At 36.6% G+C, this 18,542-nt stretch overlaps 1 pseudogene; it reads left to right on the plus strand.

Annotated features, from left to right (window-relative positions):
• Positions 1-17,530: 17,530 nt before the first annotated feature.
• Positions 17,531-18,041, plus strand: LOC142850746 (protein tyrosine phosphatase type IVA 1 pseudogene; annotated as a pseudogene).
• Positions 18,042-18,542: the final 501 nt, after the last annotated feature.

Below are 18,542 nucleotides of genomic sequence, written 5' to 3' on the forward strand. Positions count from 1 at the left end.
GCTTAACCAAGGAAATCAACAGATTGATATATGACACTCCCCCATCACTTCCCCTTTTTCTGTTTAAACAAAAAAGAAAGGCTTTAACTTCAACCTAGCAAAATTACATATAACAAAACAGTTATCAAGTAAAAGTTACATCAGAAACATTTATACATATAACAAAATTGACCGTAAATCTCTATCAATAAAGCAAAATCTATACTAATGCAAATTATTCATGTCTATATCATATCCCCCTTTAAATGTAAAAGAACATTTATAAACTATATTTGGGAACATGGGCACAGTTTTTTCTCTCCAAACTGCTTCCTGCTGAATGGGGGCGTCGTTAATGATTTTAGGGTGTAACCTGTGTGCCAGGTTTATCTCAGTTGGCAGTTGAGCAGAGCAATTTTCTGAAGATGTTCACAGCAAACCTTCAAGAGGACGTGGTCCATTATACCAAATCGGAATAGAAGAAATCCATAGAGTCTCATCCTCTGTGAAAACAAAAGAAGACTCTCTCCAAAGCATCATATCCTTAGACCCAAATTCTGGAATCGTAATACCCTTATATCCATTCTGGTTTAGCTTGGCAGCCCATATAATGAAATGTCTCTCTGTACTTAGCTCCTTCACAGTCAAAAATTTTAAAGAAAACACAATAATACAAAGAATCCAGACTCTCTGTGAATTTTTCATCTTTACGCGGCTTATTTTTACTCTATCACTTTACTTTATTCTCTCTTTAAAGACTTTATCTTTTTTTTTTTTTTAAGCATTAACTTTATTCTCTATATTCTTTTTCTTCTCTCTCCCAAGCCTACGTACATTCATCCAACAGTGTGACTCGTTTAGCGGTCTGAATCTGTCCTATTGTGAATCTGCAATTTTTTACTATCCAGGAGCACTTTTGATTTGCGCCTTTAAATCACTAGGCGCTTAAGAATCTCAGCTGTGACATTTCTAGGTTAACTTTTTGCTTTTTGAGCATATATCTTTGACCTGGAATAACCCTGTAGACCAGGCTGTCTTTGAACTCTCAGAGATCCGCCTGTCTCTGCCTCCCAGGCATTGGGATTAAAGGTGTTTGCTACTACACCTTGAACTCACAGAGATCTGTTAGACTCTGCCTTCTAGGCACTGGGATTAAAGGCGTGTGCTACCACACCTTGAAGTCTATCTCCCTCTGCCTCCCAAGTGTTGGGATTAAAGGTGTGTACTAAGACACACAACAACTCTTTTCCTTTTTTTGTTTTTTGCTTTAAGAACTTCAACTTTCAGCTTGCATATATTTTTAACACACAGTAAACCATTTAGAAATTTTCTTTGTCTTTGAATCTCTCTTTACTGTATATCTCTCTTTTTCTGACCACATGAGTCTTTAATTTACCAAGCAATATCAGTAGGACTAAAGGCGTGGCTTTGCCAGCTAGATCCAGTCCATTCCTTAGCTTTTCAGCCTCTTGGCTGAGGTACTGGCTGTAGCCATGTTTATAGCATTTCAAGGTCCCTGCCAGCCAGCGAACTACAACAGACAACACTCAAGTCCTCTCTCTGTAGCCGGCCCTCCTGCCTCAAACAGTCAGAGTTTGCCCTGGCAGGATGGCTCAGAAAGCCGGCATTTTAAAACAACACAGGTTTGTTCCTGCTGCTGAGTCAGGAAAATTTCAGGTAGGAGCGGCACTCAGCACTTTAATTCTGAGACTGAGCGTGCAGCACAGAAATTCTTTTCATCCAAGTTACATCCAAATCTGATACGCAGAGCACTGCGCAGTCTGAAAACACGTCTCTGTATGGCAGCAGGAATCCGCCATGCTCTTCTGCCTGCCTAAGCCTGATTCTGCCTTCTGCCCAGGAGCAGGCGGGGAGCTCTGAGTCATCGTCACGGTCTCAGAGCGCTCTCCTTCCGATCCCAAGCGGGAATACAAACATAAAGCCAGAGTTTGCACTGGCGGCAAAGCCCCAGGAAGCCGCGCTTTGAAATGACACAGCGTTTTTTCTGCTGCTGTTGCCGAATCATGAAATCTCTCTACAGCACGCCACCAACAAACAGCAAAAATCTGTGTTAAAACTCTCTCTCCATTATTTTTAAGCCTTCTCAGGTTTTTTAAGTGGGTTTAGTTAGCCACACGTCTGGGCGTCATTTGTAGTAATATGAACGGCGGCAGGGTTGCGTCCCCAAATCCCCAGCCGCCTGGCTCGGCTTGCTTATGCCCCAAATAATTACACGGACACTGTATTCTTTTAAACACTGCTCTGGCCCATTTCTAATAATCTATGTAGCGCCCCTAGGTGCGCTTACCGGGAAGATTCTAGCCTAAGTCCATCCTGGGTCGGAGCTGGGGCATGGTGTGCGTCTTCCCTGGAGCAGGTAGCATGGCGTCTCTCCTGCGTCTGCTCCGGAGAGCGGAGCTGTGGAGTCTGACTTCACTTCCTCTTCCTCCCGGCATTCTGTTCTGTTTACTCCACCCACCTAAGGGTGGGCCTATCCAATGGGCCTAGCAGTTTCTTTATTGCTTAACCAAGGAAATCAACAGATTGATATATGACACTCCCCCATCAATATCCTTTTCAATAATCTCTTCCTTCCCCGCCACCATCCCCATTCTATCACTGTAATCATAAACTTTTAATATTTCTAAAATTTATTTCTTTTAAACATTTTTATAAGCTCCAGGAAGTCAATTGGACCTACCTAAATGGACCAGATTCGCTGAGAATAAGTATCATTTAATTCTTCCCTTATCATTCCTGGTCTCGAGACCCATGAGAAATTCCCTCTTCCAACCCCCCCCCAAAAAAAAACCCTCTATCTTCCATCTTAGGATTCTCCTCTGTTAATCACCAGGATCTAAAATTTTTTTCCAGACATAATTTTCTGCCTTTTCAGCATCTTGCAAGGTCCAAGATGCCAGCTGGCCAGTTCCTCTGATCCTAGAAAATACAACAGTAAGCAGCCACCCCACGACATGGTCAAAATATCTCAATGCCTTGATTCCCACAAAGTCAGTGTGAAGCAGTTACAAGAGACCTTATGATGCCCCATTTCCACCCAATAAGATACCCAAACACCCCAAATTTTCATAAAAAACAAAAGGGTGGAATATAATTATTCAGCCACAGATAAGACCGCACTTCCAGGTTCTAAAGGCAGGCATGTACAGACAGGCCCTCAGGCACAAAGGGCCCCACATGACCCACATGCGTGCATGAGTGGTTACATCCACATATGACCCAGCTAAAACCCTTGCGTGCATGTGTGATTTGCCCATCTGTACCACCAGTTTATAACATAGTCACGCCAAACCTTCTGTGCGCATGTGCTAGGCAGCTTGTAAAAGCTGGATGCTCTCTCTCTCTCTCTCTCTCTCTCTCTCTCTCTCTCTCTCTCTCTCTCTTTTTCTCTGCACACTGATCTCCAGGCCTGTATGCACCCCCTCAAATAAACTCCTAAGTGAGTTTGTTTGTGTTCTGTGTTTCCTTCTCACTCATGCCAGGTAATTTCAACATGCACATAGAATTTATATATTTTTATTTATTCTGAATTTTTATATTCATTTTGATTAAAATATAACTACGTAGCTTCATCCTCACATTTTTTCCCCAACCTTCACCTAGGCACAATCTCCCCAACATCTTTAATTTCCCACCTATTCTCAAGGTGATATCCTTAAATTCCTAATTAGTATTATCACACACACACACACACATTCACACACATATGTATGTGTATGTACAAATGTATAAATATATCATACCAATACTTAAAATGTTCAAATAATGAATTATATAGTTATTATACAAAAACTTGACAGTAGTGTTTAGAGGGTTGGCTTCACAGAAGAAGAAAATTATTGCTCTTGCAGAGGACCTAGAGTTCAGTTTCAGGCACTCACAGAGTGGTCAATAATCATAAGTAACTCCAGTTCCAGTGACTCTGTCATTGTTTTCTGATAAACATACACAATGGTAAAATAGTCATATGCACCAAATTAAAATAAATAAATCTTTTAAAAACCTGAAATTAACCAGAAAGATCTAATAATCTTTACCTTCTAAGTTTGACTACTAAACCCAGGATGTATGACTGTTTAACATGGTAGTCTTATTCTATTATCACTAAAATAAACAGCAATAGATACTTTCTCAAATACAAAGTCATTTTGTTGGCAATGATCAGAGATAGTGCAGATTCTGTTCAATGACTAATCCTTCAGTATTAGTAAACATTTCCTTAATTCTATTGTCATTTTGTTATATAAAGCGTTAATTTTATTTTAAGAAGTTGTCTCAGAAAGTACAACAGAGCAAATCACATGTATGGGTGGTTCTTATTCTTAGATTTCCAGCCAACACTTCTCTGTATTACTATTTAATTAATTAATTTGGAGGCATGCCTTTGTATATCTGTAGAATACATCTTGTATAAGGATTTCTTTTCCATAGTCTGTGCCAAAGATAAAATTTGGGAACTCAGACTTTGAAACAAGTGAGAATTCTCCATGGCCCTTGTTTGTAGTTTTCTTTTCTTTCTTTCTCTCTTTTTTTTCTTTCTTTCTTTCCTTCCTTCCTTCCTTCCTTCCTTCCTTCCTTCTTTCTTTCTTTCTTTCTTTTTTTCTGGGGGGCCTTTTAAATGGATTTTTATTGAGCTCTACATATTTTTACTCCCCTCCCTACCTCTTCCCTCCCCTCTTCCACCCTCCCCAAGGTCCCCGTGCTTCCAATTTACTCAAGAGATCTTGTCTGTTCCCATGTACATTAGGAATATGTAAGTCTCTCTTAGTGTCCTCATTGCTGTTTAAGATCTCTGGGATTGTGGTTTATAGGCAGTTTTTTTTTCTTTTTTGCTTTATGTTTAAAAACCACCTATGGGTGAGTACATGTGACAATTGTCATTCTGTGTCTGGGTTACCTCACTCAAAATAGTGTTTTCTAGCTCCATGTATTTTTCTGTAAAATTTAAGATGTAATTATTTTTTTCTGCTTTGTAGTACTCCATTGTGTAAATGTACCACATTTTTCTTATCTATTCTTCAGCTGAGGGGCATTTAGGTTGTTTTCAGGTTCTGGCTATGACAAACAATGCTGCTATGAACATAGTTGAACACATGTCCTTATGTGTATTGTTGAGCATCCTTTGGATATATACCCAAAAGTGGTATTATTGGGTCTTGAGGAATGTTGTTTCCTAATTTTCTGAAAATCACCACATTGACATCCAAAGAGGCTGTACCAGCTTGCATTCCCACCAACAATGCAAAAGTGTTCCCTTTACTCCACAACATCTCCAAAATAAGTTGTCATCAGTGTTTTTGATCTTGGCCATTCTTGCAGGTGGAAAATGAAAAGTTGGAGTTGTTTTAATTTGCATTTCTCTGATGATTAAGGATGTTGAACATTTTGTTAAATGTTTTTAAGCCATTTTAGATTCCTCTATTGAGAGTTCTCTCTTTAGGTTTGTACTCCATTATGTTTTATTGAATTATTTGTTCTTTGATGACCAGTTTCTTGAGTTCTTTGTATATTTTGGAGATCAGGCCTTTGTCTGATGTGGGGTTAATGAAGATCTTTTCCCATTCTATAGGCTGTCGTCTTGTTTTGTTGACCATGTCTTTTGCTTTACAGTTTCAGGAGGTCCTATTTATTAATTGTCTCTCTCAGTGTCTGTGCTGCTTAGGTTATATCTAGGAAGTGGCCTCCTGTTCCAATGAATTCAAATGTCCTTCCCACTTTCTCTTCTATAAGGTTCAGTGTGGCTGGCTTTATGTTGAGAGCTTTGATCCATTTGGACTTGAGTTTTGTGCATGGTGATAGATATGGGTCTATTTTCATTCCTCTACATGTTGATATCCAGTTATGCTAGCACTATTTGTTAAATAAGCTTTCTTTTTGTCATTTGAAATTTTTTGCTTCATTGTCAAAAATCAGGTGTTCAAAGCAGTGTGGATTAATATTTGGGTCTTCTATTTGGTTCCCTTGGTCTTCCTGTCTGTTCTTATGCCAATAGCAGGCTGTTTCCAGTACTGTAGCTCTGTAGTAGAGTTTGAAGTCAGGGATTGTGGTACCTTCAGAAGTTCTTTTATTGTACAGGATTGTTTTGGCTATCCTGGGTTATTTACTTTTCTATATGAAGTTGAGTACTATTTTTCAAGGTCAGTGAAAAATTTTGCTGGGATTTTGATGGGCGTTGCATTGAATCTGTAGACTGCTTTTGGTATGATTGCCATTTTTACAATGTTAATTCTTCGTACCCAAGAGCATGGGAGATCTTTCGACTTTCTTGTGTCTTTTTCAACTTCTTTCTTTAAATATTTAAAGCTCTTATTATACAAATCTTCCACTTGTTTGTTTAGAGTTACTCCAAGATATTTTATGCTATTTGTGGCTATTCTGAAGGGCATTCTCTGATTTCTTTCCTAGCCTTTTTATTATATGTGTATAAGAGGGTTACTGATTTTTTTTTAGTTAATCTTGTATCTTTTACATTACTGAAAGTGTTTATGAGTTGTAGATGTTCCATAGTAGAAATTTTGGGGTTTCTTATGTAAACTATCATATCATCAGCAAACAGTGAGAGTTTGATTTCTTCCTTTTTGATTTGTATCCCTTTGATTTCCCTTTTTTGTCTTATTGCTCTAGCTAGGACCTCAAGAACTATATTGAATAGATATGAAGAGAGTGGACAACCTTGTCTTGTTCCTGATTTCAGTGGAATTGCTTGGAGTTTCTCTCCATTTAGTTTGATGTTGGCTGTTGGCTTGCTATATATTGGCTGTATTATGCTTAGGTATGTGTCTTGTATCCCTGCTCTCTCTAATTCCTTTATCATGAAAATATGTTGTATTTTGTCAAAAGGTTTTTTTTTTGCATCTAATGAGACAATCATGTGGTTTTTATTTTTCATTTTGTTTATATGGTGCATTATGTTGACAGATTTTCCTATGTTGAGCCATCCCTGCATCTCTGGGATAAAGCCAACTTGATCATGGTGTATGATGTGTTCTTGAATTCAAATTGCTAGTATTTTATTTAATACTTTTGCATCAATGTTCATGAGTGAGATTGGGCTGTTATTCTCTTTCTTAGTAATGCCTTTCCATGGTTTGGGTATCAGGGTAATTGTAGCCTCATAAAAAGAGTTTGACAATGTTCTTTCTGTTTCTAATATATGGAATAATTTGAGGAATATTGGTATTAGTTCTTTGAAAGACTTTTAGCATTCTGAGCTGAAACCATCTTGCCCAAGGCATTTTTTTTTCATTGGGAGACTAATGATGACTATTTCTATTTCTTCAGCAATTATAGGTCTGTTTAATTAGCTTATCTGGTATTGATTTAATTTTGGTAAGTGATATTTATCCAAAAAGTTTTCCATTTTCTTTAAGTTTTCTAATTTTGTAGAGTACAGGTTTTCAAAATATGACCTGATGATTTTCTATATTTCCTCCATTTCTGTTGTTATGCCTCCCTTTTCATTTCTGATTTTGTTAATTTGGATATTCTCTCTCTGCCTTTGGTTAGTTTGGATATTTTTTTTATTTTAATCAAAGAACCATCTCTTTCTCATTGATTCTCTGTATTGTTTTCTTTGTATCTATTTTGTTTCAGCTTTCAATTTGATTTTTTTCCTGCCATCTAGTTATTTTAGGTGAGTTTGCTTCTTTTTAATCTAAAACTTTTAAATGTTCTGTTAATGTACTAGTATGGAATTTTTCCAACTTCTTTATGTAGGCATTTAGTGCTATGAACTTTGTCTTAACATTGCTTTCATTGTGTTCCATAAATTTGGGTATGTTGTTTGATCATTTTCATTTAATTTTAGAATGTCTTTAATTTCTCCCTGTATTTCTTCCTTGACCCACTTATGATTCAGGTGAGCATTGTTGAATTTCCATGTGTTTGTGGATTTTCTGGAATTAGTATTGCTGTTTACTTCTAGTTTTATGCCATGGTGATCTGATAAGGTACATTGGGTTATTCCATTTTTTTTTTAAGTTTTTGTTGAGGTTTATTTTGTTACTGAGTGTTTGGTCAGTTTTTGAGAAGTTTCAATGAGATGCTGAGAAGAAGGTATATTCTTTTCTTTTTGGATGGAATATTCTGTTAAGTTCTTTTGAGTCATAGCATCTGTTAGTTACTTATTTCTCTATTCAATTTTTTTGTCTGACTGACCTGTCCAGTGGTGATAGGGGAGTGTTGAAGTATCCCACTTTTAGTGTGTGGGGTTTAATATATGATTTAAGCTTTAGAAGTGGTACTCTTGTATTTGGGACATAGATGTTCAGTGTTGAGATTTTGTCTTGATAAATTTTTCTTGTGAGTAACTTGAAATGACTTTCTTTGTCTCTTTTGACTGATTTTAGTTTGAAGTCTATTTTGTTAGATATTAGGATAGCTATAGCTGGTTGTTTATTAGATCCAATGAATTGGTATATTTTTCCCAACCCTTTTCTCTGAGACAATATCTGTCTTTGAGTTTGAGGTGTGTTTATTGTATGCAGAAGATGGCTGGATTTTTTTTCATATCCAATCTGTTTGCCTGTGTCTCTTCATAGGTGAGTTGAGTCCATTTATATTAAAGGATATTAATGTCCAGTGATTGCTATCTCATGTTAATTTAGTTTTTATTGTTGGGATCTGCTACTATGGGACCATCAATTGTCTGTGGGTTTTGTGTGTGAGTGTGTGTGTGTGTGTGTGTGTGTTTGTTTTGTAGCAAACTTCCTTGCATTGGAGTTTTCCTTCTAGCATTTTGTGCAGGGCTGGGTTTGTGACTAGGTATTGGTAAAATCTAGATTTGTCATGGAATATCTTGTTTTGTCCTTCTATAGTGATCGACAGTTTTGCTGGGTATAGTAGTCTGGGCTGGCATCTGTGATCTTTTAATATCTGTATAACACTTAACCAGAACCTCTGACTTTCATGGTCTCCAGTGAGAAGTCAGGTTTAATTCTGATATGTCTTCCTTTACATGTTGCTTTTGGCCTTTTCTCTTAGCAGCTCTTAATTTTCTTTCTTTACTTTGTTTGTTTAGTGTTTTGGTTATTATGTGACATGAGGCCTAGTTCCTGTGAGGTCCATTCTTTATCTTTTTCTTTTCTAAGGACAGAGTCTTGCTATTTATATCTGGCTATACTAAAGCTCACTACACTCCTTCCTCATCCTCCTTAGTGCAGCAAAGAAATGATGTCAGGAGACCCTAGACAATTACAATAATAAATTTGAAAGACAACTACAAGTAGTTTTCAACCATAACCCAATGGTATTGAGCATATCACACTGCTCTTCTTTAATCAAGCACGGAAAACTCATCCACTGCTCCACTGAGAGTTGGAGACTAGAAGGTGTTATGATTATTTGAAGCTAGATTACTCATCAGTAAAGGACAAAGGTGAGGGCTGCAACCAGATATACTGTCCTCAGATACATCTCCTATAATAGTATGCATAATGAGGTATTTTGATTTCTTTGTAAATGATTGTGTCTGTGTGTGTCTTATATGTGATGGGTACTCACAGAGGCCAGAATATGTTATCAGATACCTTGCAGCTGTAGTTCCAGAAGATCATGTTCCCATTGTGAGCGTTGGGAACCAACTCAGGTCCTTTGGACAAACAACAAGCTTTCAATCACTGAGCCAGTTCTCCAGAACTTTTTATTTTTTGTGGGAAGTATTTCATTCTATGTATCTAAATTGACTTCAGCAAATTTAAGCAGCAACTGCAGAATGTTCAAAAATACCTACTAATTATAGAAGGCTGATATGCAAAATGCTGATAGAGCATTGATAGCAATTTCTGGAAAATTGTCTTGTAAACATTTTCTCATAAGTAATTAAACATTAATGTTTATTCTTGTATTTTAATAAAGTGAATTTTTATTTAAATACATTATTATATACTCCCATGAGGATAAAAGGTTTCAAAATAAAGTATCTTATTTTAGGATTTTATATCTAGGTTATTTATTTGAAATAAGTGCAACCAAAAGATTCCATATAAATGTTTCAAACACTTTTAAAAATTAAAATATTACAAATTAAAATTAAAATATTACAAAGTAAGACACCTCCATAGATATCAATAGTTTTGTAATAAATAGCCCTTTTTATATTTACACAAATAGAATGATCTCAATATCATGACCAAAAGGTATGGATCCCAAAATAGATTTGACTCATGATGTTTCTAAGGTAAATTTAAAGAGCTATTTGTCTCTTCACAAAAATTGCACCATTAAATGGACAACCATACTTGAATTATACATTTCAGACGTTGTTTCACGAACTTAAGTCAACCACAGACGAAAACTGAAGAGATAATATAGTATAAATAAAAAAATATCCCTTTCCAGTTAAAATTGAGGAAGGAGTTATATTCAGTCTTTGTCATTTACCATATATATATATATATATATATAGATATAGATATAGATATAGATATAGATATAGATATAGATATAGATATAGATATAGATATAGATATAGATATAGATATAGATATATAGATAGATAGATAGATAGATAGATAGATAGATAGATACCTTGCCCTTGACTTGTAACTTTCCTTTGCAACAGAACTCACCTGCTTCTATCATCAAGCATTTGTGGCTTTAAACAAAGCCTTTCTTTAACTACTGCCTTAATATCAGTCAGCAGAAATTGTCAAGGAATCGCTACTATCATTAGAAGCAGCCATTATTCAGTGATTAATATGTCTTTTATCCAAACTCCAAACTCTTACAGTAAATTTTGTCATAAGTTGTCTACATAAAAATTGGCTTACATATTAACTATTTACAGAATTGGTTATAAATTAATAAAAAATTAACAAGAAAGGAAAATAAAGATTCAAAAATTAGAGTCTAATGATTATTTGTATATATTTTATGTATAGTGCTGAAGGACAAGATAAGGACAAGAAAATAAGCACTACTATTCTTAAATTTTTATTTTAAGGAAGATGCAATTTTATATTTAAAAAATATTGCTTAAAAAACAAAAGTCAATTGGTTAAAAGTATACAGAAAGTAATATTTAAGAATTAATGTTTTCTCTTGTTAGAGAACTGCAACTAAGAAATTAGAACAGAAATTTTGGCCACTTTTCATTCTAAATATTATCTATTATGCATTCAATTTATTAATAGCTCCTGGAAATGTCTGCATTAAATTTATACATATTAGGATAAAGATTAGCTGGGGCTGGTTCATTTAATTATTGTTTGACAGAGAAGAGATAAAAATTACAGCAATTTCTCTCTTTATATTGTCACTATCTTGCTTGCATTCCTCTGTCTGATAATTTTCATCCCAATGTGAGGAGGTCTCAAATATAAATATGTTTTCATATTAAAACATTACATAATGATGTAATTCATGGCATCATAATTGTTACAGATTCATCTGGGCTTAGGTTTATAGTTATTGCCTATTTCTCAACTGAAGAATGGATAGGCAAAATTACAGAGTTGTGAAAATAAAAGATCATATCAGAAAAAACAAGGAATAATTATATTTAAGAAACTTGGAAACATAAACTGATCCTGTACATTCTTGTGAAAATTAAAAGTAAGATTGTGATATTTGTGCTTTACACTTATTTTCAAATTCTGACAAAAATAATGAATTTAGGCCAGGAACTATTTCTTAAAACTGTTGTCTAATGATGCATATTTGTGTGTCAGAAACTTAACAGTTCTTTTGTTATGATATAGTTAATTGGCATTAGAGTTTCTGTTCTTGATGGTCTGATAGAATAACATGTCCAAGCAATCTAAAGGAGAAAAGAAATATTTGGCTAACAGTTCACAGGATTCAAACACAGGGAATGGTGTTTTGTTAGTGTGAGTCTACCACAACAATTAACCCAATTAACAAAATCACTCGCAGGCAGTTAAAGAGAGTAAATAATGCTGCATGGATATATCTGGAGACTTGACCAGATGATTTTGACAAGATTTATCTGAAGTATTCACACCACCTTTTGTAAGGAGCTGTTTGTTTGTCCTGGCCCCCAGAACTGAACTAACCACACAGAAACTGTATTAATTAAATCATTGTTTGGTCCCTTAGCTCTAGCTTCTTATTGCTCTTACAAATTAATTTAACTCATTTCTACTAATCTGTGTATCACCATGTGGCTGTGGCTTATCAGAAGATTTCAACCAGCATATGTCTCCAGCAGAGTTACATGGCATTCCCCTCATTTTGTCCTCCTTTCTCCCAGCATTCAGTTTAGTTTTCCCCACCTAGGTATTTCTGCCCTGCTATAGGTCCAAAACAGTTTCTTTATTCATTAACGATATCACAGCATACAGAGGGAAATCCCTCATCACCTCCCCTTTTCTGTTTAAATAAAAAAATGAGGGTTTGAAATTTAACATAGTAAAATTACATATAACACAACAGATATGAAGCAAGAATCACAGTTACAATATTTATATTTATTTTATCATTTATCATGATTAAGGAAAAATATATCGATAGCTATAAATTCTTCAATTCTATCAAAGATTCCAGAAGGATATAATATTACCTAAACAGCAAGTGCATTGTAAGCAACTTTCAAAACTCTACAATGGACAGAGACATATTGCTGCCTGGACAGTCACACAAAGTTCTTCAGTATCATTGGAGCATCCATCTTCAGCCTATAGGCCCATAGTGTCCAGCACACTTTTTCACAAAACAGGAAATTTCAGAGCTAGTTCCATCTTTGTTGGCAGTTTGTCAGTCACCTTTTTCTGTGTCCTGCAGAATATCTAGCAGACTCTTTCATGAAGCAGGAACTCACCATCAGGCAAGTTCAGCAGTCATTTATCAGTGATTCCTGCATGTCAAGTTCTCTGTGAATTTTCCATCTTTACATGGCTTGTTTTTACTGTATTACTTTTTCTACAAGTTTCATATTTATTTAATTTTCTTTACTCCTTTAATCTATGACTATCTGTACTCTGCATTTTTAAAGACTTTGTTTTATTTTTTTTAAAAAAAAACAATTTACTTCTTTCTGTAACTTTCTGTACTCCTTTACTTCCCTCTCCCAAAACTACATACATTTATCTAACACTGTGACCTATTTAGGGGTCTTTTTTTGTCTGAATCCCACAATAACCCAATTAACACAATCCCTCACAGGTAGTACTAGAGAGTAAATAATGCTGGATGGATAAACCTGAAGACTTGATCAGGGGATTCATGACAAGATTTCTCTGAAGGCTGCACACCACCCACCACTGATGGAGGAAGGTCATTGGCTAATAAAGGAACTGCCTTGGCCCATTTTATTGTTTAGAACATAGGTAGGTGGAGTAAACAGAACAGAATGCTGGGAGGAAGAGGAAGTGAGCCCTGCCGCTCATATTTCAACAGATGGCACCCAGACGTGTGGACAACTGTATCCACTGAAAGCCTGAGAAAGCTTGGGAAAGAGTAAAGCATGTTTTCGTGGTAGCTGCCATTTCTCGGTTCTATTCTGCTTGCTAGAAGCAAGCAAGTGCTCTCATCTAAGAGAGGCTTCCTGACTCAGCTTTAGCTGCAAAACCCTGAAGCTCATTAAGAGGTCCTGCCACGAAACACTTAAAAGGTGTTGACAAAAAGCTGAACGCATGCTTTTCGGTTTTCAGCCGTAGCAGGAAAAAAACTGCGCCATTTTAAAAATACCGGCTTTCTGGGCCGTCCTGCCAGGGCAAACTCTGACTGTTTGAGGCAGAAGGGCCAACTACAGAGAGAGGACTTGTGTGTTGGCTGTGGACATAATGCTGCAACTTACTTGCTGGCAGGAACCTTAAAATGCCATAGAGTTGTGGCAGTAAACATGGCTACAGCCAGTACCTCAGCCATGAGGCTGGAAAGCTAAGGAATGGACTGGATCTAGCTAGCAAAGCCACGGCTTTAGTTCTACTGATATTGCCTGGTAAATTAAAGACTCATTTGGTCAGAAAAAGAGAGATATACAGTAAAGAGAGATTCAAAGACAAAGAAAATTTCTAAATGGTTTACAGTGTGTTAAAAATATATGCAAACTAAAAGTTGAAGTTCTTAAAGTAAAACACAAAAAAAAAGGAAGAGAGTTGTTGTGTGTGGTAGTACACACCTTTAATCCCAACACTTGGGAGGCACAGAGAGATTGACCTCTGTGACTTTAAGGTGTGGTAGCACACGCCTTTAATCCCAGTGCCTAGAAGGCAGAGACAAACAGATCTCTGTGAGTTCAAGGTGTAGTAGCATACACCTTTAATCCCAATGCCTGGGAGGCAGAGACAGGTGGATCTCTGAGAGTTCAAAGACAGCCTGGTCTACAGAGTTATTCCAGGTCAAAGATATATGCTCAAAAAGCAAAAAGTAAACCTAGGAATGTCACATCTTAGATTCTTAAGTGCCTAGTGATTTAAAGGCGCAAATCAAAAGTGCTCCTGGATAGTAAAAAATTGCAGATTCACAATAGGACAGATTCAGACCACTAAATGAGTCATACTGTTGGATGAATGTACGTAGGCTTGGGAGAGAGAAGAAAAAGAATATAGAGAATAAAGTTAATGGTTTTTTAAAAAAGGTAAAGTCTTTAAAGAGACAGAGTACAGATAGTTATAAATTAAGAGAAATAAAGAAAAATAAGCCACGTAAAAATGGAAAATTCACAGAGACTCTGGATTCTTTGAGTTATTGTGTTTTCTTTAAAATTTTTGACTGTGAAGGAGCTAAGTACAGAGAGACATTTCATTACATGGTCTGCCAAGCTAAACCAGAATGGATATAAGGGTATTACGATTTCAAAATTTGGGTCTAAGGATATGATGCTTTGGAGAGGGTCTTCTTTTGTTTTCACAGAGGACCAGACCCTGTGGATTGCATCTATCCCGATATGGTATGATAGACCACAACCTCCCGAAAAGTTCCTGTGAACACCCTCAAAAAATTACTTCACTCAACTGCCACCTGAAATAAACCTGGCACACAGCTTACACCCTAAATGATCTGATTAACAGCACCCCCATTCAGCAGGAAGCAGTTTGGAGAGAAATAACTGTGCCCATATTCCCAAAAAAATATTTATAAATGTTATTTTACATTTAAAGGGGGATATGATATAGATATGAATAATTTGCCTTGATATAGATTTTGCTTTATTGATAGAGATTTAAGGTCAATTTTGTTATATGTATAAGTGTTTCTGATATTGATTAAGGTATTGTGATTGTGTAGTTCATTTAAATATGTACTGTATAATTAAGAAATACAGGTTGTTAATGGATAATCATTGATAATAGTAAAGCTTGCAGTCATGTTAGTTAGATTTTCTAGATATATAGAGATATATTTGAGATAGACATTCTTCATGTCCTTCAAAGATTACAGAATAGGACATTTAATGTTTTAATAACTGAGGACTTTTCATGACAATGAGACACTCTGCTCCTGGCAGCACCAATCTACTTCAAGAGGAAGATGGGCATCGAAGAGGATCCTTATGGAGTTTGATAGCCATTTGGGCAAGAAACTGCTCTTGCCTGGACTATTGCATAAACTGGACACAGAGAACCCACAGAGAGAGGACTACTGAACTTGCCTAAGGTGAGATGATCTTTCGGGGTTCCTGATTCATGAAAGAGTCTGCGAGACATTCTGCAGGACACAACAGATAGTGACTGAACTGACTTTGAATTTTCCTGTTTATGGAAATGTCTGCTGCAAACTATGGGCCTGAAGGCTGAAGATGCCCCAACGGTACAGAGGAACTTTGGGTGACTGTCCAGGCAGCGAGATGTCTCTGTCATTTCTAGAGTTTTAAAAGTTGCTTACTTTTTGTTTGCTTAGGTAATATTGTATCTTTCTGGAGTCTTTGATGGAGTTAAGAATAGTTAGTTATAGTTATAGTTTTCCTTAGTTATGATAAAGATTATTGTAATTTTTACTTGATAACTGTTTTGTTATATGTAATTTTGCTATGTTAAAGTTAAAGCCTTCCTTTTTTTTGTTTAAACAGAAAAAGAGGAAATGATGGAGGAAGGTCATTGGCTAATAAAGGAACTGCCTTGACCCATTTTATTGGTTAGAACATAGGTAGGTGGGGTAAACAGAAAAGAATGCTGGGAGGAAGAGGAAGTGAGCTCAGACTCCACAGCTCTCCTCTTGGGAGCAGATGCCTCAGAGAGACACCATGCTCCCCGCTCCAGGGAAGATGCATACATGAAGCTCTGACCCAGGATGGACTTAGGCTAGAATCTTCCTGGTAAGTGCACCTAGCTGTGCTACATAGAATATTAGAAATGGGCTAGTCCAGGTGTGAGAGTTAGCCGAGAAGAGGCTAGATATAAATGGGCCAAGCAGTGATTAAAAGAATACAGTATCCGTGTAATTATTTCAGGGCATAATCTAGCCAAGCAGGCGGCCAGGGTGCTGGGAACGCAGCCTCGCCGCTCTTATTACAACACATCACAGCTGAGTAGCATAGGCAATAAGGCTGGTATCACTGGATAAATGACAGCCAGGATAAGTCAGTTAGATGTGAAATAATAAAGTCTTATGAGTAGTGGGCTTTGAGGTTATGCTATGGGTAATATCATAAAACAATAGATGTTAGTCAAACATTGAGTAAACTGCTGTTTAACTCAATTTCTATTATTTTGTGGCTGCTATTGTTATTTCAGAAAGAATTCTGAATGAGTTATCTCAGACAATACACTTCACTTTCTTTTTTGAAATGTTTAAAAAATATTTACTTACTTTAGTGTGTGAATGTGTGCATGAGTATAAATGCCTGGTTGCATTTATGTGCACTACTTGTGTGCAGTGTCCCAGGAAGAAAATAGAGGGTGTTAGAGCCCTAGAACAGGAGTTACAAAAGGCCGTGAGCTGTTCTAGACATACTAATTGGCTCTGGGCTGCAGCCAGCTCTGCAATGCTCCTTGAGCATCTCACTGCATAGTCATCTGGTGCCTCCAATGCCTGCATCGTTGCTACTGTCTGTGCCACCTTGGGACCTGCTGTATGAGTAGGCCACAATCTTCAATGAGTAGATATATTTCTCAGTTCTGTGGTGTTCTCAGTGGCACATTTATGGGGTTTCTGAATGGCAGTGGAGATTACTGCCATGCACATAAATACCTCTATACAGATAAGTAAACTGTAGAAATTCTTTACTACTCCACCAAGAAGCCCCCATCAAATTGGATACCTGGATACAGACATGTTGAATTGAAATCTGCAGAGCTTTTACAACGGCTCAGACCTGGATGGGATAAACTTCAGTGCACTTGCTTTGTATTGCCTTGGTATTACTGGATTGAAGAATCACTGCTTCTTGTTGGGAGGTTCATTTCATTCCCCGTTCCCCCCATTCATACTCAAAGCACTGTGAATTTCACGTGGAGTATATTGGATATTGAAGTAGACTTCAGGTTGTTTTCTTTTTGTTTGTTTTTAATTTTTTGTAATTCATTTCTGTATTCATTTTTTTAAAATTCTTTCATATCCCTATTGAGTTGTCCCCCCACCCCATTCCCAGTGTACTTTCTCTGCAGGAAACTAAATTAACACAGCTCAAATGAAGTGCCCTGCTCTTGTGGAAGTTATATACAAGAACACAAGATTCCTTATTATATACAGTACAACCAATGTGACCTTAAACAAATTTATACAGGAACTTAAGAAGTATGAAGTTATCACAATAGTAAGAGTGTGTGAAGCAACTTATGACGCTACTTGTGTCAAGAAAGAAGATATTTGTGTTCTTGGCTGGCCTTTTGATGATGGTGCACCACCATTATACCAGATTGTTGATGACTAGATAAGTCTTGTAAAGATTAAATTTTGTGAAGAACCTGCCTGCTGTATTGCTATCCATTGTGTTGCAGGACTTGGCAGAGCTCCAGTGCTTGTTGCCCTAGAATTAATTGAAGGTGGAATGAAATAAGAAAATGCAGTACATCACAAGACAAAAGCAGTGTGAAGCTTTTAACAGCAAGCAATTTCCGTATCTAGAGAAGTACCATTCTAAGATGCGGCAGTGCCTCAAGGAATCCGATGGTCTTAGAAACAACTGTTGTATTCAATAAAACTGGCATGCCTGATGCCATTGCCTTGGAAGTGAAACTTCAGATGGAACCTTATTTGTCATACATAATTAGCCAACGTGTTGGCTTATTGAATATGTCTGCTGAAGCTTCCACGGAAATATTGAAAACCAGTCTTAAGAGGTCACAAACTTGATAGACTTGCATTATCTTTATTTCAGTTATGATCAACCTGTTTGAACACTTAAAAAAAGATCTTTGTTGTTCAGCATTTAAAATGTGCTTATTATTTGTACCAATTGACCTTTCCTAAAATATGGTATTGAGTTATGTCCTTATATGTACCCTGTGCCAGAATATTATTAGTATGTAGGAATTTAGAAAGATTAGGTGCCAAAATGCCCATCACAATACCTGTATATTTTTAACATCCTACAGAACCAAAATTCCAGGAACTAAGAACACTCTAGACCTTCCATGGTTTATTCCTTCTGACATCTCAAAGACTTCAGGGCTTCTTGTTATCTACCTGCTCACTCTATG

The sequence above is a fragment of the Microtus pennsylvanicus genome, chromosome 5 (assembly GCF_037038515.1).
Source record: "Microtus pennsylvanicus isolate mMicPen1 chromosome 5, mMicPen1.hap1, whole genome shotgun sequence".
Classification (NCBI taxonomy): Eukaryota; Metazoa; Chordata; class Mammalia; order Rodentia; family Cricetidae; genus Microtus; species Microtus pennsylvanicus.